Genomic DNA, 25,552 nt, shown 5'->3' with positions numbered 1-25,552 from the left:
TTTTTTCCTTTTTTTTTTTTTTTGTGTTGAAATTTATTACACCTTATCTGTTATTACTCCTCACTCCTCTCTCTCAATTGACAATAAAAGATCAAAATCACGTTTAAAGTTTCTCAATTGATTATAAAATAACGTTTAAACTTTCAAGTATGTCTCTTACGAAACCCAAACGGCTCCTTAATTACACAAGCTGAATTATTTTTACCTCTTGCAATTCTAAGTTCTGACCCTTCTCATTTCCATCTCAATCTTCTCTGTTTCCTATACATTTGGTCAGACAACTAAAAAACCAATCTTTCCTGAACTATGTGGTTGAATCTCAATCTTAAAGAATTTCGCGAATGACTTCAAAGGGCCTCAATTCCACTACGGAGATGTTCTCCATGCTTGGCATGCCATCAATTTCAACAGGTCCCTAAATCTCTCACTCTGTTTCTCTACAACTAAATTGTTATGCTCTTTCTCTTTCTCATCTCCTTTTTTAGAGAGAAAAAAAAAAGATTATTACCTGTAGCATCTCAAAGATTTTTGCTGCAAATTTTCAAAATTAAATGAATTTGAATTTCGGGTTTCCATGTGGTCTTTTAATATTTGGAATGATTCCAGGAATATAGGTCCGACCTAGAAGATTAGCCTCAAGCCAAACGGTCGACCTTTCATTTTGTCAAGGTAATAAGAGAACCTGCATCCGGGGTTTTTTATTTTATAAAATTTTTTATGGTGTAGTTAAATTCTTTAAAAAAGAAACTAGAAAGAAACATTTTTTTTTTTGAAACAAAGAAACACAATTTCTGTTAATCTGTTAATCCATATCCAGATTTCTGTAAATATAAATGGATCCCACAGATCGAGGATTGAAGCCAAACACATAATCTACTCATGACATATAAAATTTGAGGAACAAATACTTCAGTGTCAAGATGAAAGTAAAGGCTCAAGTTATTTTTTATTTATTTTTGTGCAGGTAGAGTTGTCCAAGGCTCTAGGTAGTTGGCAGTGATCTTGGGTCCCTGACATTAGTCATGTAAGATAAGTGTAGGTACATAACTAGAAGTCTAAGGTAGTGTATTTAATACAACATATGCAGAAGCGTATGTGTTCATGACTTTTGTTGGATGTTGAAGAAGCCACAAGATTTTCTGATGGTAGGTTATTCAAGGTAAATTTATATCTGGTGGTTCAGCCAAATCCCACAAATCAAATGAATGAGTTATGATACTTCTGAGCTTCTGAAAGTGGCTTTCCCTGATAGAATACCTTTATGGACCTAAAATACATAGTAATCTCCAGACCAAGAAGAACCAATTCGCAGAGTTGGAGGACTCTATAATCACTATGAATAGCAATGGAGTAAGAACTAATACTGCAAAATCATATATAACTACACACCATAACTGCCAAAAAACCCCAAGCTAAGTGTCAAGCTTCTATTATGTATGGCTATTGTAGGTGAGGTTAAGTAGTGTATTAACAGTTGGTCATTATTTTGCAAGAAGTAGAACCCAACATAAATAATGTTATAGTTGGTCTTAAGTAAAAAGATTTCATCTCTTAGCCAAATTTTTGGAGCCCTTCGCCATAAGGAAAAAAAATTCCTTTTGTTTTATGCCTTTTATCTATTTTTTACTGCCTACTCTCTTCCCTACTCAAAATTTTCATGTGTTTTATGGTTGCCTTAGAAATTTTCATAATTTTTTGTTCTAGGTATGTTGGAGCTTGCCAAATGCATATTATCAATTTTGTTATTAATACTTATGCTCTTTAAGGCCCTGTTGGTAATAGTGTTTAAACAACGAAAATTGTTGTTTAAATACCACAACACGTATTTATACGCACTTTTTCACCCACACATATTTCCACAAGGCTTAAATAACATTACTAGAAATCTCTTACCAAAAGGACCCTAAATATTTTATAAACTAAAATGATTAATCTTAGTTCTTATCCTTTCAATCTTTGAGCTTTTTTATTTATTATTTATTTTACCTTGGTTGGATCATGGTCCCCAAAGACTCAAACAAATTCCCAAAGATTGCATTGCTTGCACCTATCTCATTTCAATTAGTTGTGCATCAAGTGTTGCTCAAGATGGAGGGTTGGCATGCCTATCCAGAGAAGGTTATAAAATTAATTTTTTATCCTCTTGGCATGCCTATCTCACTTCATTTAGTTTTTTATCCTCTTAAGTTTTGTCAAGCAACCTAAAAAATTAGTGTAACTACTGATTCTTTAATTTTTTATATTATTATTATAGTTCTAGACTCTGAACCAATTCCAATAATTAACTTAGCATATGACATTCTTTAAGTATTTTTGAAAATATTACTATCAAATTTTGTCACTACTGTTGCTTTTCTTGACTATGTGAAATTCTTTATGAATCTATTAGTTCTCCAACTTGGATCATGATTGCAACCAAGTTGATCTATGAATGAAAATTCCCAGTCTCCTTTTTTAAATTTTCTTTTAGGGCTTAACTACGGTGTTTGATTACTACATAGGCAATGCTTTTATAACTGATGACATATTTGCAACACTTGGATTGAAAATTCATGGTGGCAAAAATGTCCCTTATGTGTGGGACATTTTTAGGGTATTAGTTCCCGGTATGTATTCTATAAATTCTGGAGAAATACACAATGAGAGTTCCAAGTAGAAGACTTGGTCTTGGTGCCAAAGGACAATTTCTTAGAGCATTTGGCCATAGATTATGACATTATGTTATGCTTAGTAATTTATGTTTCTTTTTTATTTTCCTCTTTTTTAATAAATAAGATAATTGAAGCTACTTATGTAAATATTATACCACAAGATTAGATATTTTATATGGGTCATAAAAATTAGTTATAAATTATTTGAAAATGAAATTATAAAGTATCCGCGCATCGCGCGGGACATCATCTAGTTAGTGTCTAAATTTTTGTCTAGAGGACCAAAAAATAAGTAGCATTAGCCGACCACATAAGTTTTGATTTTTTTTTTTTTTTGGTGCCAAATGGTTGAAATGTGTGCATATATCAAAGTGTCTAAACTCAAAGGCCCTACCCTCAGTAAAGGTTCCCTTTTTTATAAACAAAAGCAAGAAACCTGGCATGGTCCTGCATCCTATAAGAGAATATACAATGAGTTTGTTAGGATTTTTTTTTTTTTTTTTTTTGGGTAATTGAAAAATGGTTAGGGGGCGACTAGTGTGGCTTTGCTACCTGGATGTAACTATAGTAACACACTGTTAAGATATTTCATAGTAATATCTTCTCTTATGGTTTTGATTATTTTACATCCACTATTTCACATCTACTTTTATGTGTTAAAATGTGGACATTCACATGTCAATTATAAATACATGTTTGAAATAATGAAGGTAAATAAGTGTGAAATAATATTTTCTCTTTTTATATGGTGGTTGATAATTGGGATTAGGGAAATACTTGAATTTGTATCCATAGAATTTTATTTATATAAATAAAAAAATTAAAGACATGAAGAAAAAAAGTACAAATAAATCACTGAAAATGTTGTATTTCTGAACTTCTTTATTTGATATAGCATTTTCTTTCGTAATTTGGAATACATGAAAAACCCGAACGGCTCTACAAAATTTATTCAAACTGAACATATCATAAAGAATTCATTAGGTTCAGTTCGATTCGACTGAATTATGCACAATCATGATTTCAATTGTTAATCATTCTCAAAAACAAAAAAAAAAACGATTTCAATTGTTAACGTATTATAATAATTTGTCTCCACACTCCAAAGCAAGGACAAAACATTGCACTTACCTTTAGTGTTTGACTTTGATGCGAATCATAAAAAGCCCCTCCATTTTTCTTATTCTAATTATTGGGAAATTATACACTCATCCATTATAATTACTGAGTTCATGACTTCAGCCTCCACCTACTCTTATAAGAAAAAGAAACTGTAATTTAGTAATGTGAAATTGTGAATTAGGACTCATTAAGTTGCAACTGACCATATGCATTTTGGAAATCCCACACAAAACTATAAGTTGAGCTTTGACTTGAATAGAAGATAAGTAAATTGTAATTGAACTACATACCAAAAAGAAAATTGCAGCCATAATTATTTTCTATGTACCAAAAGTGTAATCCGTTTATACTTAGGGAAAGAGTAAACGCTTGCCCCCAACAAGTACATTAAAACTTGCATTAACAAAAACATATAACCAAAGCGTGTTTTATTTCTTCTTCTTTTTCAGGCCACTAAATCAATTAGTATAGGATCACCATTTCTTGGTATCAAATTGCATGATTAGCACCAATAGATTATAAGATCCATTGCCTTGCAAAACTGAATTCACTAAATTATGATCAAGCAATTACATGGACATAGAGATCCTAAAAAAGAGCAAAAAGTTATAAGATGATCAGCACCTATCTGGACTCAAGAATCATCTATTTGTGTGTGGTCAGCACAAGCCAAATCAGGTACTTCCAAAACCATCCTTCCTGTGTTTATTAGCGTTCTCTTTGTGTATGGGATCCTTTCCTTACATGAAAAACTTGAGTTTGTGCAATTCGGATCCAGGTCAGCAGTATAGTTTAAGAATGGCTAGAGCAAGCTTTTTAAAGTTAATAGGAGTTACTCTTTATCCTGAGTGGACACTAGTCTTCAATGTTCTCTGCACTTTAACCAGAAAGCTACGAACAACTAGGCTTCAGTCCTTGTGAAAACATTTCATCCTGAAGGTGAAGAGCCCTTGTTCTATCACCTTTTTTAGAGTGGCTAGCAATCAATGTCTCGTAAATGCACGCAGTTGGGGCTAGTGAACATTCTTTCATAATCCTCAAATATTTTTCTGCGTCCTCCACTTTCCTAAACAGGCAAAGGCTCCTAATCATTGATATATAGACCAATAATCCAGGAGACAATGATTTGTTTTCAATTTCATAGTAGAGTTTGACAACTTCATGAAACTCACCTTTTTTGCCATAACCCTCAATCAGATGAGAGTATGTAATCTCGTCAGGCAGGAATCCTTTATCTAACAAAATAGTTAACATTGCATTGGCCTGCTCCGCATTCCCATTTCACTGAGCTTTCCTACCATCTCATTGAAAGCCCAACAACTAGGAACAAGTCTCCTCTCCAACATTTTCTCACAATTCATTAAACACTCTTCCAATTTTCCTGCTTTAGCACACCCCTCAATGAGAAGATCAAAACATTCACTATACGACTTCAAACCCAGATCTTCCATCTCCTTCATTAGGCAATGTGCTTCTGCTATTCTTTCCTCTTTACAATGGACTCCTATAAACAAAGTATAGATGTAAGGATTTGCTTGGAAACCTCTATTTAGCATTTCTTCATACACTTTCCACGCTGACTCCAAATTCCCAAGTTTTACTTTAGCATGAATAATTAGTGAATAAGCAATTGTATCAAGAATCATACTCTTTTGCAACATTCTCTTCAATAATACCATACCATCTTCAATTCTTCCCTCCTCTAAAATCTTTAAGATCAAACCGGTATTAACAATTACTGAAGGAGAGCATCTCTTACCATGAATTTGGTCCAAGATGTTGACATATTTCTGCAAATGCCCTTCCTTGCGCAATGAAAGCTCAAGCTGTAAAATTGAAGAGCTTCAGTAAAACCAGTGTCGTCTAAGAAGAGTAAATGAAAACGCTTGTCGTTTATGTTATGTAAGTTAGTCTTGGATTAGTGCTTATACGTGTGCACGTGTAAAGGTTAGTTACAGGGTTGTTAGATATTTCCTATGCTTTCTCAGTGATATATATATTGTAGTTGACGAACACTATTGTAATCAAGAATTCATTTTATCAAATCTCAGTATTCTTTTCAATACCAGAAACTCTCTCTTCCTCTCTGTTTTCTCTGGGTTTTCCTCTGTGCTTTTACATGGTATCAGAGCTTGAATCCACAACAATGGCTTCCGCAAATGCAACTTCTTCGTCTCCTAATTCAAATTCAACACCTGCTATGGCTAATACAGCTTTACCTGTTAATACTTCACTGCTTCTGCTATCCAATATGTCTTCGATGATGACTGTAAAGCTCGATTATGGCAACTACATCGTTTGGAAGCATCAAATTGAGGTAATTCTTGAAACTTACTCAATGATTGATGTAATCAATGACTCTGTTATAGCTCCTGATCGTTTTCTCAAAGATTCTTCTGGTAATTTCACTACTGAGATTAACCCTAATTTCATTTCCTGGAAAAACCGTGAGCAAGCTATGTTTACTTTTATCAATTCAACTCTGTCTCCTTCAATTCTTGCTCTTACTGTTGGGCAAAAATCTGCCAAAGGAGTTTGGAAAGTATTGGAAAAGAGATTTGCTTCAATTTCAAGGTCTCATGTGATGAGTCTTCGAAATGAATTGAATGCAATCAAGAAAGGTTCTGATTCAATTGATAGTTATTTTCAAAAGATCAAGCAGACTCGTGATAAGCTAGCTGCTGTTTCAGTGTTTCTTGATGATGAAGAGCTTCTTCATATAGCTCTTGATGGATTGCCATCTGAATATGATTCTTTCAGTTCTGCAATTAGGACTCGTAGTGATGTTCTGTCTATTGAAGAACTTAACACTTTGCTCAATTCTGAAGAGAGAGTGATTAAGAAGAGATCTAAAGCTTTTGCTGTTGATCCTAATTCAGTGGCCATGGCAATGAATTTTCAGCCACAGAATCAGGGTTTCCCTCGAGGAAGAGGTGGTAGAAACAATAATCAGAGAGGCAGAGGTGGTCGTGGATATAATCCAAATGGTGGTCACAATTATGGTGGATATGGTAATTCAGGATATAATCCTAATTCAGGTTTTAATCCCAATTCTGGAGGATATGGGAATTCAGGTTACAGTCCTCATTCAGGTCCACAGTATAATCAATCTAAGTCTCAAGGAGGACAAAATCAATCCAATAGGCCAATTTGCCAGATTTGTGGTAAAAATGGTCATATAGCAGTTGATTGCTATCACAGGATGGACTTTGCATATCAGGGAAAACATGCTCCTGCCAAGTTAGCCTCAATGGTAGCTAACTCTTCACAAGTGCAGTCCTGTAATGGTTGGCTTACTGATACTGGATGCTCAGACCATGTTACTCCCAATCTATCTCAGTTGTCATTGCATCAGCAACCAATTCAGGGCAATGAGACAGTCACTGTAGGCAATGGACAAGAGCTTCCTGTCACTCATGTGGGTCATGGTGAGCTTCAAACTTCTACTCATAATTTTAGGCTTAATAATATACTTAGAGTTCCTGATCTTGCATCCAATCTCTTGTCTGTTCATAAGTTGTGTCTTCAAAATAATGCATTCTGTTATTTTGATGCTGAGAAGTTCTCAATTCAGGATTTGCCTTCGGGGAGGATCCTCTACAAAGGGTTGAGTAAGGATGGAGTCTATCCCATTCCCACTGCTTCTCCACTTTCATCCTCTGCTGCTTTCAACTCTAAGTCCAGTGTGTCTGTTTTTACTTCTATCAAATCTGATCTAATCTTGCTTTGGCATCATAGACTTGGACATCCAAGTTCTAGAATTTTATATTCTGCCTTGCAAAATGTAATAAAGAATGTGTCTTTGTCTCAGATTAATACACTTTGCTCTTCCTGTACATTTTGTATAAGTGCTAAAATGCACAAGTCATCTTTGAATAAGACTTCCATTGTGTCTAATTCTATCTTGGATATTGTTCATAGTGATGTTTGGGGTCCTGCCCCTCTCACATCTATTCTTGGTTTCAACTACTATGTGATTTTTGTTGATGATTATACAAGATTTACATGGTTATTTCTGTTGAAACATAAGCATGAAGTTCTTTCTGTATTCAAACACTTTAAAGCTCTTGTTGAAACTCAATATTCTACCAAGATTAAGGTCCTTAGGACAGATAATGGTACTGAGTATACCAACACTGCCTTTCAAGCATTTTGTTCTTCCACTGGCATTCTTCATCAAACCTCTTGTCCCCATACTCCACAGCAAAATGGTGTTTCTGAGAGAAAACATAGGCATATAGTTGAAACCGGTCTTTCTCTCCTCTACAAATCAAATCTTCCCTATAACTACTGGTCTTATGCTTTTTCCACTGCTGTGTATCTTATCAATAGGCTGCCTTCTTCTGTTTTGAACTTCAAGTCTCCTTGGCAGTCCATTTATTCCAAACCACCTCCTCTTCATGCTCTTAAATCATTTGGTTGTGCTTGCTATCCATATCTGACCCCTTATAATAGGAATAAACTTCAACCCAAGTCCAAAGAGTGTATCTTTCTTGGATATCCTCCATTATCCAAGGGTTATATCTGCCTTGATCCTTCTTCAAATAGAATTTATATTGCTTGTTTTGTGTTATTCAATGAATCTCTTTTTCCTTTCACTCATAATTCTGCCTGCACTAATCCTAATATTCCTTTCACATCTGATTTCTCTCATTGGTTTCCTTCCTCATCTCCTTCTATTGCTGAACCTACTGATGTTTCTTCTTCTTGTGCCTCTTCTTTTCCTTTGGACCTTACTGCTTCTCTACTACCCTCTGCTCTAGCTTCATCATTGCCTATACCTGTTGTTCCCTCACCTGCTTCCTCACCATCTATACCGGCTGCCTCTCTACCTAATTCCTCCCCACCTATACCTGATTTATCTTCTATTCCTTCTGCCTCTTCTTTACCTGTCACTCATAATCATCATCCTATGGTTACAAGATCTAAACATGGTATATATAAGCCTAAAGCTTTGCAAGTTACCCATGACTACACTGTGACAGAACCACCATCTTTTGCCATTGCTGCTAAACATCCTCAGTGGGTTGCAGCCATGGATTCTGAATTTAACTCTCTTCAGCAGCAAAAGACTTGGTCTTTGGTTCCTAGGCCAGCTACTAAAAACATTGTTACTTGTAAATGGGTGTACAAATTGAAAAGGAACAGTGATGGGTCCATTGCTAGGTACAAAGCTAGGTTGGTTGCTCGGGGCTATCTTCAACAGTTTGGGTTGGACTATGAGGAGACTTTTAGTCTTGTTGTGAAGCCTACCACTGTCAGGTTGCTTTTGGCTTTGGCTGTGAATCAGAATTGGGAACTAAGGCAACTTGATGTGAGTAATGCCTTCCTACATGGTTTTTTAAAGGAGGAGGTGTATATGGCTCAACCTCAAGGGTATGTTGATTCTAAGTTCCCTAAGCATGTTTGTCTTCTCCATAAGGCTCTCTATGGTCTTAAGCAAGCCCTTAGGGCCTGGTTCGAGAGGTTTACCTCTCACTTATTTCACATTGGGTTTTCTGCTTCAAGTGCTGATGGTAATCTCTTCATTTACAAGCATGGTTGTCATTTGGTCTTCCTTTTATTGTATGTTGATGACATTGTTCTTACTGGCAATGATTCTTCTTTTACTACTTCTCTCATTCATCAATTGGGTTCTGAATTTGCTCTCAAGGATCTCGGCCCTCTTCATTACTTTCTTGGTCTTCAAATTGACTATACATCCAATGGTTTATTTGTGCATCAGACAAAGTATGCCTCAGATTTGTTGGCAAAGTTTGCTATGACTGATTGCAAACCTTGCAAGACTCCTTGCTCCCCAAATCAGCACCTTCTTCCTCATGACAGTTCTCTTCTTGCTGATCCTACTCCATACAGAAGTCTTGTTGGTGCCCTTCAGTACCTCACTTTCACACAGCCTGACCTGTCCTTTGCAGTCCAGCAAGCTTGCCAATTTATGAGTCTTCCTACTCAGAATCATCTTCAAGCGGCTAAGCGTATTTTGAGGTACATTCAAGGGACTTTACACTATGGTCTTGCTTTTACCCCTGGCCCTATCTCTTTATCTGCTTATAGTGATGCAGATTGGGCAGGGGATCCTGTGGATCGTCGGTCCATTACTGGAATTGTTGTCTTTTTTGGAAATTGCCCTATTACTTGGTCTGCCAAGAAACAAGCTACTGTCTCTCGATCTTCCACTGAGGCTGAGTATAGAGCTTTGGCCTCTTCCGCTGCTGAACTTCGTTGGATTCGTATGCTTCTTCGAGATTTAGGTGTCTTTCTTCCTCGGCCTCCTTTATTGTGGTGTGATAATGTTAGTGCATTGGCTATTGCTTCGAATCCTGTGTTTCATGCTCGGACCAAGCACATCGAGGTTGATTACCATTTTGTGCGTGAAAGGGTTCTTAAGCATGATCTTTTGGTGAAGTATATTTCTTCTCATGACCAGCTTGCTGACATTTTTACTAAGGGCCTGCCTTCTCCACGGTTTCACTGGCTTGCATCCAAACTCATGTGGAAATTCCCCTTTCGTTTGAGGGGGGATGAAAGCTCAAGCTGTAAAATTGAAGAGCTTCAGTAAAACCAGTGTCGTCTAAGAAGAGTAAATGAAAACGCTTGTCGTTTATGTTATGTAAGTTAGTCTTGGATTAGTGCTTATACGTGTGCACGTGTAAAGGTTAGTTACAGGGTTGTTAGATATTTCCTATGCTTTCTCAGTGATATATATATTGTAGTTGACGAACACTATTGTAATCAAGAATTCATTTTATCAAATCTCAGTATTCTTTTCAATACCAGAAACTCTCTCTTCCTCTCTGTTTTCTCTGGGTTTTCCTCTGTGCTTTTACACACAATGCACTTATCATGGTTCATATTGTTACTTCATTTGGATACATTCTATTTTGAATCATATGCTCATAAATCTTCCAAACTAGAGGGACTTGATCAGATTTTTGAACAACGTGAATTAAAGTATTGAAACTTATAAGGCTTGAAGAGAAGCCATGTTCTTCCAAATAGCGGCAAACATCAAAAGCAATCTCAAACATTCTGAGTTTAGCATAAGCCTGTACTAACAAATCAAACACAAATGGAGTTGAAACTGTAATCTTGTAACTGCTAAGTAGAGAATACACAACACAAAATCTCAAATGGCTCCCTGCATTTTTTTTCAAAACTGATTCAAGCAATGCTCGAGCATCCGTAAGACCAATTCCCATGTTCAAAATTTTTCCTCTGTGCTGACCAATGGAAGAAAGCTAGAGCCAGTTTTGCATCAGTTGGTTCCTTTAATTCCAGCAGTACCTTCTCAACAATCAAATCATTTAAGTGAATAGCATCAAAATTTTGAGTCAGAATGTCCCAATTATAGCCCTTCCTAAATGAACTACATATGGAATTGACTATGGTATTAATGTTTGCTTCTGTACAACCATGAATGAATTTAGCTACCACTGATTGAGGACTATGAACACATAGGCTACTGGAATTCTTGACTGATATGGAAACCAAGGATGGTATAATTCGACGCACTGAAAGCATGATTTTGCTATCATGGATTCAATTAAGAGGCAATTTTTTTATGTCTCTGCACATTACCAATGAAATCAATAAAGCATATAGGTAGTACATTCTAACATTGTCAATCTCAGGATAGTCATCTTACCTTGGTCAAACAACACTTAGATGCACAGCATCTGGCAAAAACTGACAAATAACCAAAACATCAAAGTTTGATTTCTGTTATGATGAAAAAGTAATGGCGAGACGGAGTATGCACTACAGTATTGCTCTTTCCTCTAAAAGTACACAAACCTGCCAAAAATATTAAGTCAGAATCAAGATTCAAGCAACAAGTCAAAGATTTACCACAATGATTTTGGAAACATTGTATGAATCATTCTCCTATTATTTGACATAGCCTCTACTAAACTACATCTTCCAAAGCAGAATTTTTAAATTTATTCAATAAAAATATTTCACTATTAAGTAATTAATATGACTATGGACTGTTTTTTTTTTTTTTTTACTAGTAACATGTTAGGGACTTTTGAGGTCATGACTCTCTCTCTCTCTCTCTCTCTCTCTCTCTCTCTCACAAAAATACTATTGTGCATAGGAAATCCATCTAAAACAGGAATAGAAAAATGGTGAAATTGTCCATCAACAACATATAAACTCAATGAATGCGAACAGATATGAGTAAGGGACTGAATGTTTCTTCTGAGTTTTATCTCCAAGTTATTATAACAAAGGGCCCCTTGGCCTTCTCCATCATATATCCAAAACTCTTAGGGTACACTACAAATTGGGCACGGAAGAAATTCATCAAATCTCACACCCCAAGAGGAATTGGTTTTTTTCCATATATATATATATATATATATATATATATTTTTATGAATAAGAAAACTTTTATTTAAAAGACCAACATAGCAAGAAGCAGCGCAGCAACTAGCTGCAAACATCCAAAAACAACAAAGCAGGAGCTACAACCTAGCAAAAAATAACAAGAATCAAAAACTGATACAGGGATCCTCCACAAACAGCAAAGAGCCTATTAAAATTTTAATTAGAGTTCACATTTTTGCACCAGAAAAACCCAGTATACAATATCAGCAATCACAGCTTGCACCAGCATCACGAATTGTGGGGAGTTTTTAAGTGTGCTAATGAACAGTATAAGGGTTTTTAAGCATCTCCCTCGGTCGTGTGAAGCCATGGCCTTTTTGCTTGTCCATGTGGGGATGCTTAGGGAAGCTGAATTCTTGCTTTGTAAAATTGAAAGTCAAGGAATTTCATTGGATAGTCACGAAATTTTCAGTAATTTGATTGAAGCTTATGTTGGTGAGGATGAATTAGGAAGAGCTATTATTGTGTATGATCGAATGAGGGGGCAGGGTTTAGTGCCATCTATGATGTGTTGTTTGTGTTCTTGATATTTTGGTTCGAAAGAAGAAAATTCAATTGGCATATCAAGTTTGTTGGGACATGTTGTAGATGAATGTTAATTTGAGTGGTGCAGAGAAAGCTAGTTTGGAGAATGTCATTAGACTACTTTGTAGGGATGGAAAGATTCAAGATGGAAGAAATCTTGTCAAGAGAGCTGTGGTTTCTAGTTTGGAGCCTAGTTATTAATGAAATTGCTCATGGGTACTGTGAGAAGAAGGACTTTGAGGATCTGCTGAGTTTCTTTGCTGAGATGAAGCGTGCCCCAACTGTTATTGCTGGTAATAAGGTTATACATTGTGTATGTAGCAATTCAGGCACAGAAAGGTCAGACTTGTTTTTGCGAGAATTGGAAGATTTGGGTTTCAATCCTGATGAAATAACCTTTGGGATTTTGATTGGTTGGAATTGTCATGAAGGGAAACTGAAAAATGCCTTCGTCTATATGTCAGAAATGTTGACTAAATCCCTGAAACCTAATATATGTTCCTATAATGCTCTTCTCAGTGGGGTTCTTAAGGAAGGCATGTGGAAGCATGCCCAAGACATCCTTGACGAAATGGTTTATCAGGGGACACCACCTAATGCATCAACTTTCAGAACACTATTAGCAGGATTTTGTGAAGGTAGACAATTTGATGAAGTGAAAATGATGGTTTGCAAGATAGCTAGCCATGGTTTTCTTCAGCTCTCTTCATTGGAGGATCCACTTTCCAAAGCATTTATGGTCTTGGGGTTCAATCCATCAGCTGTGAGGTTGAAAAGGGACAATGATGCAGGATTTTCTAAAACAGAGTTTCTCTATAATCTTGGGAATGGTCTCTACTTATATACAGACCTGGATGAGTATGATAAAACAGTCGCCAGGGTTCTTGAAGATTCCATGATACCTGAATAACTCACTAGTAATGCAGAAGCAGAAATACGGTCATGGAAATTTTAGAGCTGCATTGGAACTGGTAAATGAAATGATTCAATGGGGACTCGAAATATCTTTGCCTGTTTTCTCAGTGTTAGTTAAAGGGCTTTGTTTATCCCATTTCCACATCAAGACAGTCACTAAGCTGTTGGAGAAAATGCCAGAGTTGGCTAATCAGCTCGGCCAAGAAACTCTCAATTTGCTTGTCCAAGCATACAGCAAGAAAGGATTGAGAAATGGTGGGAGGCTAATATTGGACGGGATGCACCAACGGCATTTAATTGCTCTAATAATGAGTTTATGTAAGAAAGGGAACTTGGAGGACCCTCATGGTTGCTGGGAAATTGCTCAAAGAGACAAATAATTAACAGCTTCTTGAATGTATGCTAATTTATAATCCTCACTTAGGGTTAGATATTTTCTCTGAATTCCTTGAAACGCTTTGTGTTAGAGGTTTTACAGGAGTTGCACATTTATTGTTGGATGAAATTCTAAATTATGGTTGCATCTTGGATCACACAGATTTTAGCCATGTTGTAAGAGGTTTGTGTAAGGAGAAAAATTTTTCAGTGGTCTTTACAATATTGGACAATATGCTGGGTGAAAATTTGGCTCCATCTTGGGATATTTCTGTTTTATTAATTCCCGAGCTGTGCAGGGCTGGCAGATATGAGAAAGCCATTGCCTTAAAAGAGATTGGTTTAAGAGAGCAATCTTCATATTCATTGTGCGCTAATGAAAGGGTTTTGTATGACAGGCAACATTCAAGAAGTATCCACTCTATTATTCCAGGATATGTTTTTGAAGGGGCTACTTCCAGATGCAGAAATTTATAACATGCTGATACAAGGGGCATTGTCAAGTGAAAAACATGAGGAAAGTTGAGAAGCTACTTGGTATTATTACAAATGGTTATTCGACACAACCATTTGTTGATGGCATTGCCTCCTTGTCATTGGAAGTTGTTGAAGGCTTGAAGCTCTGACTGTCTGCTCATCAATCAATGAAATTTGAGAAGAAGGTAGATTGCTCCTCAAATGAAATTGCCATACACGGTCTCAAAACGACGCTGTTTATGCCCCCAAAAAACATAATTTCAGTGGAGACGAGAAAAAGATCACTGAAAGGCCCATTTTTATTATTGGGTCTTTCCTAGGCCATTTGTTCTAAATAGTATTTGTCGCCGAAGTGTAGTCAAAGGAGGCCCAAGCGCATTTGGGCTTTTAGTATCCTTGTAACTTCACACAACTTTTAATCCATAAGGGTTTTTATTTATTTTTTAAATTATATTATTTTAAATAATATTGGTTGGGAGTTGGGGGGATTTCAATCTCCAAACGTTTTTATTAAAAGCACAAGTCACTCCATAGATGCTTTTTATTTTGATAATTCAATAGTTAAAATAATAAGGGGAGATTTGAATTCTAGTTCTTATTTAAAAGAAAGAAAATAAGTCACGTTCCGTTTATTTTGAAGTAAAATATTTTCAAGTATTTGGTATGACAAGTAAATTTTTTAAAGAAAATCACCAAAATTGGTGGCTCACCACTAGAGCCATTAATATTGGAGGTCAAGTGACCAAACCGCTGGAATCCGCAATTACAGCAGTGGCTCTAGCAACCGAACCGCTAAAACTGGCAACTAGAGCGATGTCTTTGGTGACCAAACTACTAGCACGAGTGTCTAGAATATAGACTTTGGTTATCGAACCTCCAGTACTAGTCGTCGAAATGGTGTCTCCAGTGACTAGAATGTTGGCATCAATTGTTAGAATAGCTACTTTGGTTATCATACCTCTGGTACCGATTGTCAGAACAATGTCTTTGGTTATCGGACAGTAGGCAACTATCAGAATGGAGGCATCAGTTATCAGACCCCCATCACCAATTGCTAACCACCATCAACAGTTGTTGAAAGTGGTGGGCCTGACCACTAGACTACTAGCATCAGTTGCCCCTAGGGATGGCAATGGGCGAGGCGGGGCCGAAGGATGGGATCTTCGCCCCCGCCTCGCATGATTTTGTCTTACCCCATCCCCACCCATCTCCGCATGATAAGGAAAACTTTCTCACTCCATCCCTGCCCCTTGTGGCCCCACGAAGCCCCGCTCCATCTCGCAAAACTCTATTTTTGTTAATTTGCCCTATAACAGTATAATTTTTTTTTTAATGAAACCTATTTCATTAATAAAAATATACTTGAAATTATAGCTAAATTCATCCCATGAAATCAAATCAATTTTTAGAAAAAATTGAATAATAAATCCAAGTGTTTAACAAGACAATCACCAAAAAAAAAAAAAAAAATCTCATAGTATAACACATAAAAAAAAATAAAGGTAGAGAACCAAATTGGGTAGAATAAAATAAGCTAATATTGATATGTTTGTTTAAATAGTAGGGTTTTAGGATATGAAAAATTTACAATTATAATCCTTTGCAACGCGGGGCGGGGTAGGTCTAAGAAGTCAAAGCTCATCCTTGCCCCGCCCCGTGGTGTGGTGTTAAAATCTTGCCCCATCTCCACCCCACCACCTTTGCGAGGCGGGAAAAACCCGCGTGGGATGAAGCGGGGAGGGGCAAGTTAAGCGGGGCGTGGCAAAATTGCTATCCCTAGTTGCCCTAGCCTACCAGATCAGTTACCTAGCCACCAGATGGAGCGAGGGGGTGCCATTGTGTATTTTTGTAACTATAAGAACCAAGTGCAAGACTTCTGGACCTTAGGTCACTTGGGCTCACAATTTATTTGTAGTGGGCTTAAGTATTTCCTACAATGGGTCGTTCTCGGCAGAGAGACTCAAAGTGACACCCAGTTAGCACCCTCTCCTTGACTGTTTTCTCTCCATTTTTCTGAACCCCTTCTTCTCCCAACTTTCTTCTATTTATAGCCAAGGTTAGTGGGAAGATCATGATTACAGTCACCGTTAGTGCTATTGAAGGTCCAGTATTATCTGGTTAAAGTGGTTGTTCAGGTGAAAGGGCGGTGCAGCATTTATGATCTTGGAACTTGGTTCCATTTTCACCGATTATGTTCGGCAACTCATGTTCCCGTGCATATCATGACCTTCCCGGATATGACTCATGCGCTCTACCGGGAAAGATTAACCGGTCAACTCTGGGAACTTAATACCCAAAACTTGTTTTTACTCTGAGGCAGTTTCAAGAAGGGCATAAGGTAACTGGAACTTTCTGCTGGGCCTGCGCCCAAGGCCGGTATGGGCTTGGGCCTGCGCCCAAGGCCGGTATGGGCTTGGGCCTGCGCCCAAGGCCGGTATGGGCTTGGGCCCGGGGCCTAGATGGGTCTGGGCCCAAGGCCAGTATGGGCTTTGGAAGCTCGGTGCCGTACAATAGCCCCCCCTTGATTCATACTCGGTCGCCGAGGAGGATCAAGGAGCTGCCTGGGCCTTTTGACCTCGGGAATCTTCTAGCCTGGGACTTCTGGCTGTCACTTCTCATTAATATTCATCTCAAAAGACGCGCCGTTTCGCGGCGCCAGGCGCAGTCGTCATTATTGCCTGACGGTTCGTGAACCGAAGCGGCGTGCAAATCGGTTACGCCTAGCGTTCGTTGGGTCGCTCGTAGGCCGTGCCCATTTATTGCTTGATTAAGCGTTTCTTCTTCCCCCATTTCTTTTGGCTCTATAAATAGTCCTTCTCCAAACACCATTCCATTTTTCCTTCGCCTCTGATCTTTAGTGCCTACTCTCTGCCGACCACATTCCTATGCGCTTGCTTGCTCAGCGTTCTTTTCCTCCTTAGAACCCAAAGTAAGTCTTTCTTCCCCTTCTTGTTCCTTCAGTTTTGTTTCTTTGAGTTCATACTTGTAGTTTTAGGCTTTATAGATGGGTTATTCTTACCTTCTAGATACCCCGGCTGCTTTGGCCACCTTTAGGAGTAAATTTAGTATTCCCAATGACGTGGACGTGGCTTACTGCCATGAGAGTGATATGGAACTCCACCGAGGGCAGGGTACAACCTTCTTTCCTTTGATGTCCATTTTAGAAGGTGGGGTTAAGTTCCCGGTAGATCCCCTCCTGATAAGCACACTCACCTACTATGGGCTGTGCCCCGACCAGCTTCCTCCCAATTTTTACCGGGTAGTTAGTTGTGTCAGCCAGTTGAACCATACCTTTAATTTACAATTAGACCACCATGATATTAACCAAATGTACAGCCTCTGTGGGAGCAAATCCACCAATTATTACTTAAAGACGAGGGATGCTCGGGTACGGCTGATATCGTGCCTACCCGATTCGAACAGGAACTCCGCCGGGGAGTTCGTCAGGGTGCGCGGCAATTGGTTTGCCGGGGAGATCCCTTGCCCCCTCACACGGCGTGAAGTGGGTTCGTACCATCCCCCTCTTATAATTGTTTGAGTAAAAAAAAATTTTTATTGTTAAGAACTAATGCGTCACCTGTTTTTTTGCAGACGGCAAAGTGTTTGTTCAGGACCTCAGAGCCGTCCACACCAGGGACTTAAACTTCGTCCTTCGTTCCGAGATCTACGTGCATTGGGACAGGCAGCTCCGGGCCTCACACCTGATCCTCGGCGTGGAACCGGTTTACTCTACTTGGCAGCCTTTCAAGCAGGCGCTGATAGTTGACAGCCCCCTGCTATCGTACATAGACGTCTGGTACGTGAATTTCTTGCCGCCGAAGCTTACAACCGGGGAAGCGAGGGAATTTGGTCGGCGGTTCACTGCCGCGGACGAACTAGTTCCCCTGCGAGACGATTCCGCGGAACGGGTATCTCAGCGCCTTAGAGAGAGAGCTCACGAAGCCATACAACAAGGGGACCAAGCCCAAGAGCAGCCCCATCCCGAGGATCCACCCGCCGAGCCTCAACAGCAAGTGACAGCAGCGGCTAACTTGCTAGCTGAAGCAATCCAGCCCGGTGCAAGAATGGTGGCAAGGAGAGTCATGACCCTTGATCGGTTCGTGCCTGGTGCCCGGCCGACCAACCAGCCCCCGCCTACTCAGGGTCGGGGTCCAGTGTCTCAGCCTCCTCCCCCTCCGCAGTCCGGACGGGCCCATAAGAAGCAGAAAGTAACCGAGCAACCTTCAACGGGCCCGGGGGATGCCGCTGTCCAGACTCCTCCCCGACCAACAGGGGGAATTGTTATCCACGAGCCGCCAACCGAAGCTGGCACGGGGGGCGCATCCTCCTCCCAAGTGGCTCCAGCGTGGGAGCCAAAGTTCCTTCTGGACGGCAAGCCATTGCCCTCAACCGCCTCTGTTCGGATGTGGGATAAGGGCGAGGGCGGCCGTATTGCCCAAACCTTGGCCGGAGCTCTCCAACTTCCCGAGGACGTGCACGCCTTTGATGATGGGTCCGAGGAGTCCGTGGGGCGTCGGTTAGAGTGGCACGCCATTGCGGTAATTCTTTTGTCTATTTACTCCATGTAGATTTCCTTTTGTCTCTTTGCTAACCTTCGTGCTTGCTAGGCCGCTCAACTGGCTCACATTGTGGCTGCCCGGGCACGGGAGCTTGATGAGGAAAATGAGCGCGAGAAGGGGGCGCGGGAGTCAGCAGTAAAAACGGCCAAGGAAAAGGTGAAGATTGCTGAGGCTGCTGAGAAGAAGGCTGCTGCCGCGGAGAAGTTCCGGGCATTGGCCGAAAAAAGGAATGCAGAGCTCCTGGCCAAGCAAAATGAGACGGAACTCAAACTAGCCGAAGCCCTCAGCCTCAACACTTCCCATGCCGACGAGATAGCCGATCTCAGGGCAGGCTTGGCGGCCGCGGAGCAAAAGTGGTATGACGTAGGCTTTGCCGACGCCGAGAACTTCGCAGAGCCGGTGGTTTCTCGGGCTCGGCATATGGGTTTCGAGGCCGGGTGGTTTGCCGCTCTTCAGGCAATGGGAGTTCCTGAAGATTCGCCGCTGAGAGACCCCGGCCAGATTCCATTTCCGAACCCTGTACCTGCCGTCCAGAACGCCCCGACTGCTTTTGACGAGGAGGAGACGGCCAGTATGAGGGAGTTGGTTGAGCAAATCGATTCTCATGCCGAGCCCAAGGACATGGAGGCCACGAGCATACCTACCGTGCAGGAGCTTCTTGATGAGGGCCAGCCTTTTCCCCTGACCGTCCAGCAGGAAGTGCCACCACCGACTCAACCTCCCAGCTGATTTTATTTTTACCTGTTAGCTTATTTTTATTTTACTTTTATTTGCCCATGTCACCGGGATGTGGTGATTGAACAATTGTTTTTACTTATTGGTTTTATTTGCCCACGTCACCGGGATGTGGTGATTGAACAATTGCTTTTATCTGTTTAATTAGTAGTCCGTTTTCTTTTTCCGTTTCAATTTGTTGAATGAAATTATCTCTGTTTGTGTTTTGCTTGAATTATACCAGTGCTATGGCCGCTTAATAGAATGGTACCCCCGAAAACCTGTTGTGCGGCGCTGTGGGTAATTTGAGAGCGCTATTGGACTTAGTTTTTGCAAAAGGGTTAGGTTTTTATCAGGTTTTGGTTTAACCGAGAATTGTGTTTTCGTTCTTATAGATTTGATTGTAAGGTTCTCACCTGCTCGGCGATATTGATCCGGCCGAGGGTCAGGTTTCCGTCCTTAAGATTTATTTGTAAGGTTTTAACCTGCTCGGCGATATTGATCGAGCCGAGGGTCAGGTCTCTGTCCTTAAGATTTACTCGTAAGGTTTTCACCTGCTCGGCGATATTGATCGAGCCGAGGGTCAGGTTTCTGTCCTTAGGATTTATTCGTAAGGTTTTCACCTGCTCGGCGATATTGACCGAGCCGAGGGTCAGGTTTCTGTCCTTAAGATTTATTTGTAAGGTTTTCACCTGCTCGGCGATATTGATCGAGCCGAGGGTCAGGTTTCTGTCTTTAAGATTTACTCGTAAGGTTTTCACCTGCTCGGCGATATTGATCGAGCCGAGGGTCAGGTTTCTGTCCTTAGGATTTATTCGTAAGGTTTTGTAAGGTTTTCACCTGCTCGGCGATATTGATCGAGCCGAGGGTCAAGTTTCTGTCCTTAGGATTTATTCGTAAGGCTTTCACCTGCTCGGCGATATTGATCGAGCCGAGGGTCAGGTTTCTGTCCTTAAGATTTATTAGCGATTCTCTTGGTGTGTGGTTACAGGGTCAAAAACAGCACAGACAAAAAAGTTCATCATGCTCTTAATCTTAATAGAATACACGTTTTGGCTTACATCGATGGTTACGCGTAGAATTTCTTCAGGTTGTTGGCGTTCCATGGTCGGGGGAGCGGCCTCTCGTCCAGGTCCTCCAAGTAGTAGGCCCCTGCACCTGCGACGGCTGTGACTCTGTATGGTCCCTCCCAACTCTGAGCAAGCTTCCCTGCAGCCATGTCCCGCATGTTCCCCACTACCCTTCTTAACACTAATTCCCCGGCACTGAATTCCCTGGTCTTTACATTTCGGTTGTACCTTTGCGCCAGCTTCTGCTGATACTCGGCAAGACGTACGGTCGCGGCTTCCCTGCATTCTTCTAGCCAATCCAAATGCTCCATCATAAGGTCGGCGTTCTGTACGGGGTCAAACCCGGCGACCCGTGCACTACATAAGTTTACCTCGGTTGGTATCACTGCTTCTGCTCCGTATGCCAGAGAAAATGGGGTTTCCCCCGTGGATCTCCTGGGGGTCGTGCGGTAGGCCTATAAAACACTGGGTAGTTCTTCTGCCCATCTTCCTTTCGCTCCATCCAACCTTCTCTTGAGCCCGTTCAAAATAGTCTTGTTTACTGCTTCAGCTTGGCCGTTGCTCTGGGGGTATGCCGGGGTTGAATACTTGTTCTTGATGCCGAGCTCGCTGCAAAAGGTCCGAAAAGCGTTGCTATCGAACTGTAACCCGTTGTCTGTTACTAGTGAATTCGGCACCCCAAACCTTGTAACTATGTTTTTCCACACAAATTTTTTCACGTCAGTATCCCGGATATTGGCCAAGGCTTCAGCTTCAGCCCACTTTGTGAAGTAATCCACAGCCACCAGTACAAAACGGCGGTTCCCCGTTGCTCGGGGGAATGGCCCGAGGATGTCAAGCCCCCATTGTGCAAATGGCCACGGGCTGCTGACAGGATTTAGATGTCCTGCCGGCTGATGGATCATTGGGGCGTGCTTTTGACATTGTTCGCAACTCCGAACGTATTCGGCGGCGTCCTTCTGCATCTGTGGCCACCAAAACCCCTGCGTCATTGCTCTGTGTGCTAAAGATCGTCCCCCAGCATGCCCGCCACACACTCCTTCATGCAGCTCGGTTAGAAGCTCCTTGACTCTTTCAGGATGCAGGCACAAGAGGTAGGGGCCCGCGAAGGACCTTCTGTACAACTTTCGGTCCGAAGACAACCAGTACCTGGGAGCCATTCGTCGAATCTTGTTGGCCTCGGCCTCATCCTCTGGAACTTTATCTTCGGCAAGAAAGTCTATGATCGGGCTCATCCAGCATGGTCCGGCCACCGCCACCTGCGCAACCTCTACTCCGGCCTGGTCGAGAGCAGTCTTCACACAGATGCTTGGCTCCCTTATAAGTTCTATCGTGATAAGCCTCGGCGTGTCCTCGGTAGCCGATGAGGCTAACGTGGCAAGAGAGTCAGCATGCTTGTTTTGTGACCGGGCTACCTGGGATATCTTTACCGTTCCAAACTGACCGATAATTTGCTTTGCCGTACTTAGATAAGCTTTCATTCGGGGATCCCGAGCCTCGAAGTCCCCAGTGATCTGATAAACAACCAGCCGAGAGTCCGAGTAGATTTCCACGTCCTTTGCGCCCAGATGCAATACTGCCCTCAATCCGGCCAGCAGGGCTTCATATTCGGCCTCGTTATTCGAGGCTTTGAACCCCAATCTGAAGGAGTGTTCCAGTCGCATACCTTCAGGGGTGAGGATGACAATACCAGCCCCGGCTCCCATAGCATTTGATGCGCCGTCCACAAATAACCTCCACGGGCGAATCTCCGCACTACAGATTACCTTGCCTTCATTCTTAGGTGTAAATTCCGCGATGAAATCAGCGAGAACCTGCCCCTTCACCGAGCTTCTAGGTCGGTATCTAATGTCAAACGATCCCAACCGAGTCCCCCATTTAGCAATCCGTCCTGTGAAGTCGGATCTCTTCAATAGTGATTGCAATGGATATTCGGTCAGGACAAACACTGTGTGTGCCTGGAAGTAGTGTGGTAACTTCCTCGTGGCGTGCACCAAGGCCAAAACCAACTTTTCAAGAGGCAGGTACCTTGTCTCGGCATCGACCAAGGTCTTGCTCACGTAATACACCGGCATTTGCACTCCCCGGTCCCTTAGTAACACAGCACTTACGGCATGATCGGTGACTGCAAGGTACATAAACAGATCCTCCCCGGGCTCCGGGGCCGTCAGCCTCGGCGCCTTTGCCAAATATTCTTTTAGTTCTCGAAAAGCTTCATCGCAGCTCTCGTCCCACTGAAACCCCTTCCACTTCTTCAGAAGTTGATAGAATGGCCGGCAGCGATCGGCAAACTTGGAGATGAATCGGTTCAGGGCGGCCAACATCCCAGTGAGCACTTGCACCTCCTTAGGATTGCTCGGTGGTTTGAGGCGATTGACGGCCTCTATTTGGTCGGGGTTAGCCTCTATTCCCCGAGTGGAGATCAGATAACCCAGGAACTTGCCAGCCCCCACTCCGAAAGTGCACTTTTCGGCATTGAGGCACAGCCTGTGTCGTCGTAGTATCTCGAATACTCCCCGAAGGTCTTCAGTATGCAGCGACTCTTTTCTGCTTTTTACCACCATGTCGTCGATATAAACTTCAACCGTGCACCCAATTTTTTCTCGGAACATCCTTGTCATCATACGCTGGTAGGTGGCCCCGGCATTCTTCAATCCAAACGGCATGACCTCGTAGTGATAGTTTGCATTCGGGGATATAAATGCTGTCTTCTCTCGGTCCTCGGGTGCCAAGGCAATCTGGTGGTAGCCTTGGAAGGCGTCCAGGAAGCTCATTCTCGGGTGCCCGTACGTGGCATCCACTAGCTGATCAATCTTGGGCATCGGGAATGGATCCTTGGGACACGCTCTGTTCAAATCGGTGAAGTCCACACAAACTCTCCATTTACCGCTCTTCTTCTTCACTACGACAGTGTTTGCTAGCCATCTTGGGAAGAATATTTCTTTTATGACCCCGGCTTCCTTCAGTCGCTGGACCTCCAAGTTTACTGCATCGACGTGTTCCTTTGATGCTCTTCTCGGCTTCTGCTTTTTCGGGGGAAATGATGGGTCCACATTGAGTTTGTGAACAATGAACTCGGGGTCTATGCCGGGCACCTCATACGAGTTCCACGCGAAGACATCTATGTTCTGCAACAGGAACAACAACATCTCTACCCTTTCCCGGTCATTCATGCCTGTACCTATCTGAAAGTATTTGTCACTATCTGGGAGAATTCTTACCTTCAGCACCTCCTCGGCAACGTCCGCCCCAGTTTCTCGGGGTATCTGTAATTGCTATGCAGTCTCTTTCTCGGCGTGCTCAGCTTGGCCGAGCTGTTCCTTTTCCCACCGGACCGCGGCTACGAGGCATTGCTTCGCCACCTGTTGATTCCCCCTTACCTCTACAACTCCGTACTCAGTAGGGAATTTTACTTTCACGTGAAGGGTGGACGGAACAGCCCCCATGACGTGAATCCACGGCCTCCCCAGGATTGCGGTGTAGGGTGCGAATGATCGGATTACTATGAACGTAACTATAACTTCCTTGCCCTCCATGTCCACTGGGAGAGAGATTTGCCCCTCGGGAATCACAATTCTCCCGTCAAACGAGACCAATGGCGTGTCATACTTCGCCAAATCCTGGGTTTTTAACCCGAGCCCTTCGAAGAGGTCCGGGTACATAACGTCAGCCCCGCTACCCTGATCAATCATCACCCTTTTCACCAAGAATCCGCCTATCCGGGCTGTCACCACCAAAGCGTCGTCGTGAGGTTGGATGGTTCCTTCAAAATCATCTTCTCCGAACGAGATGTCCAGCCGTCCAACTTTCTTTTGCTTCTTGGATGATTCTCCCTCCGCGCAAGCCACTGTCATTACCCTTCTTGCCGCTGCTGCTCTTCTCGGTGCGGCATGAATGACGTTGATTACCCCCAGGGGTGGTGGAAGGGGATTCCTTTTCTGTTGGGCGCCCTGCCCGGTCTCCCGGTCAGTGGAATCTGCTACAAACTCTTTCAGGTGCCCTGCCTTCACCAACTGCCCGAGATGGTCTTTCAATACCCTACACTGCTCGGTGGTGTGCCTCTTGTCTCTGTGATAGGTGCAGTATAGGCTTTGGTTCCTCCGAGATGGGTCCTCCCCCCATTTTGTTCGGCCATCTGAAGAATGGCTCGTTCCTTATCCATTCCAGTATCTTGTGCACGGGCTCTTTAAACAACACATTAACCCCTTCGATCTGCACCTCTGGTTCCTGCATTCTGAAGTCCCTTTTCGGCTTTGGCGGCAAGATGCTTTGCCGAGATCTCCCCGTAAAAGGAGCTTTCCCCCTGCTTTGCAGCCGGTCATCCTCCAGGCGTTTGTACTCCTCTATGCGTCTCATCAGTTGCCTCATATCCTCCGGTGGTCTTCTTGTCAGTGACTCCCGCAGTTCAGAATCCTCGGGGAGCCCCATCCTGAAGGTGCTAGCTGCAATTTTCTCGTTTCCCCCACCAATCTCATTGTAGAGTTCCCAGTATCGGCTGGCATAACTCCGAAGGGTTTCCCCGACCCTCATTTTCATGGAAAGCAACGCGTCGACCGGTTGTTGCACTCGGCTGCATGTTACGAACCTGCTGCCGAACTCCTGAATCAGCTCGGCGAAGCTGTGTATAGAACCTTTCCGCAACCCATTGAACCATCTCAGTGCGGTAGAGCCGAGACTAGAGGGGAATACTTTACACATCAATGCATCGTTGTGCGCATGCAAAGACATCATGTGGATGTAATGACTGACATGC

At 42.1% G+C, this 25,552-nt stretch overlaps 1 protein-coding gene and 1 pseudogene across 2 annotated transcripts in view; both read right to left on the bottom strand.

The window, feature by feature from the left end:
• Nucleotides 1-25,552, bottom strand: part of LOC126694597 (40S ribosomal protein S28-1-like) — a 70,436-nt gene that overhangs the window by 27,437 nt on the left and 17,447 nt on the right. The window lies entirely within an intron of this gene.
• Nucleotides 4,519-11,911, bottom strand: LOC126694593 (pentatricopeptide repeat-containing protein At1g66345, mitochondrial-like; annotated as a pseudogene).

The sequence above is a fragment of the Quercus robur genome, chromosome 8, assembly GCF_932294415.1.
Source record: "Quercus robur chromosome 8, dhQueRobu3.1, whole genome shotgun sequence".
NCBI lineage: Eukaryota > Viridiplantae > Streptophyta > Magnoliopsida > Fagales > Fagaceae > Quercus > Quercus robur.
The sequence above is the reverse complement of the archived record's forward strand: the minus strand, read 5'-3'. Positions and strand labels throughout refer to the sequence as shown.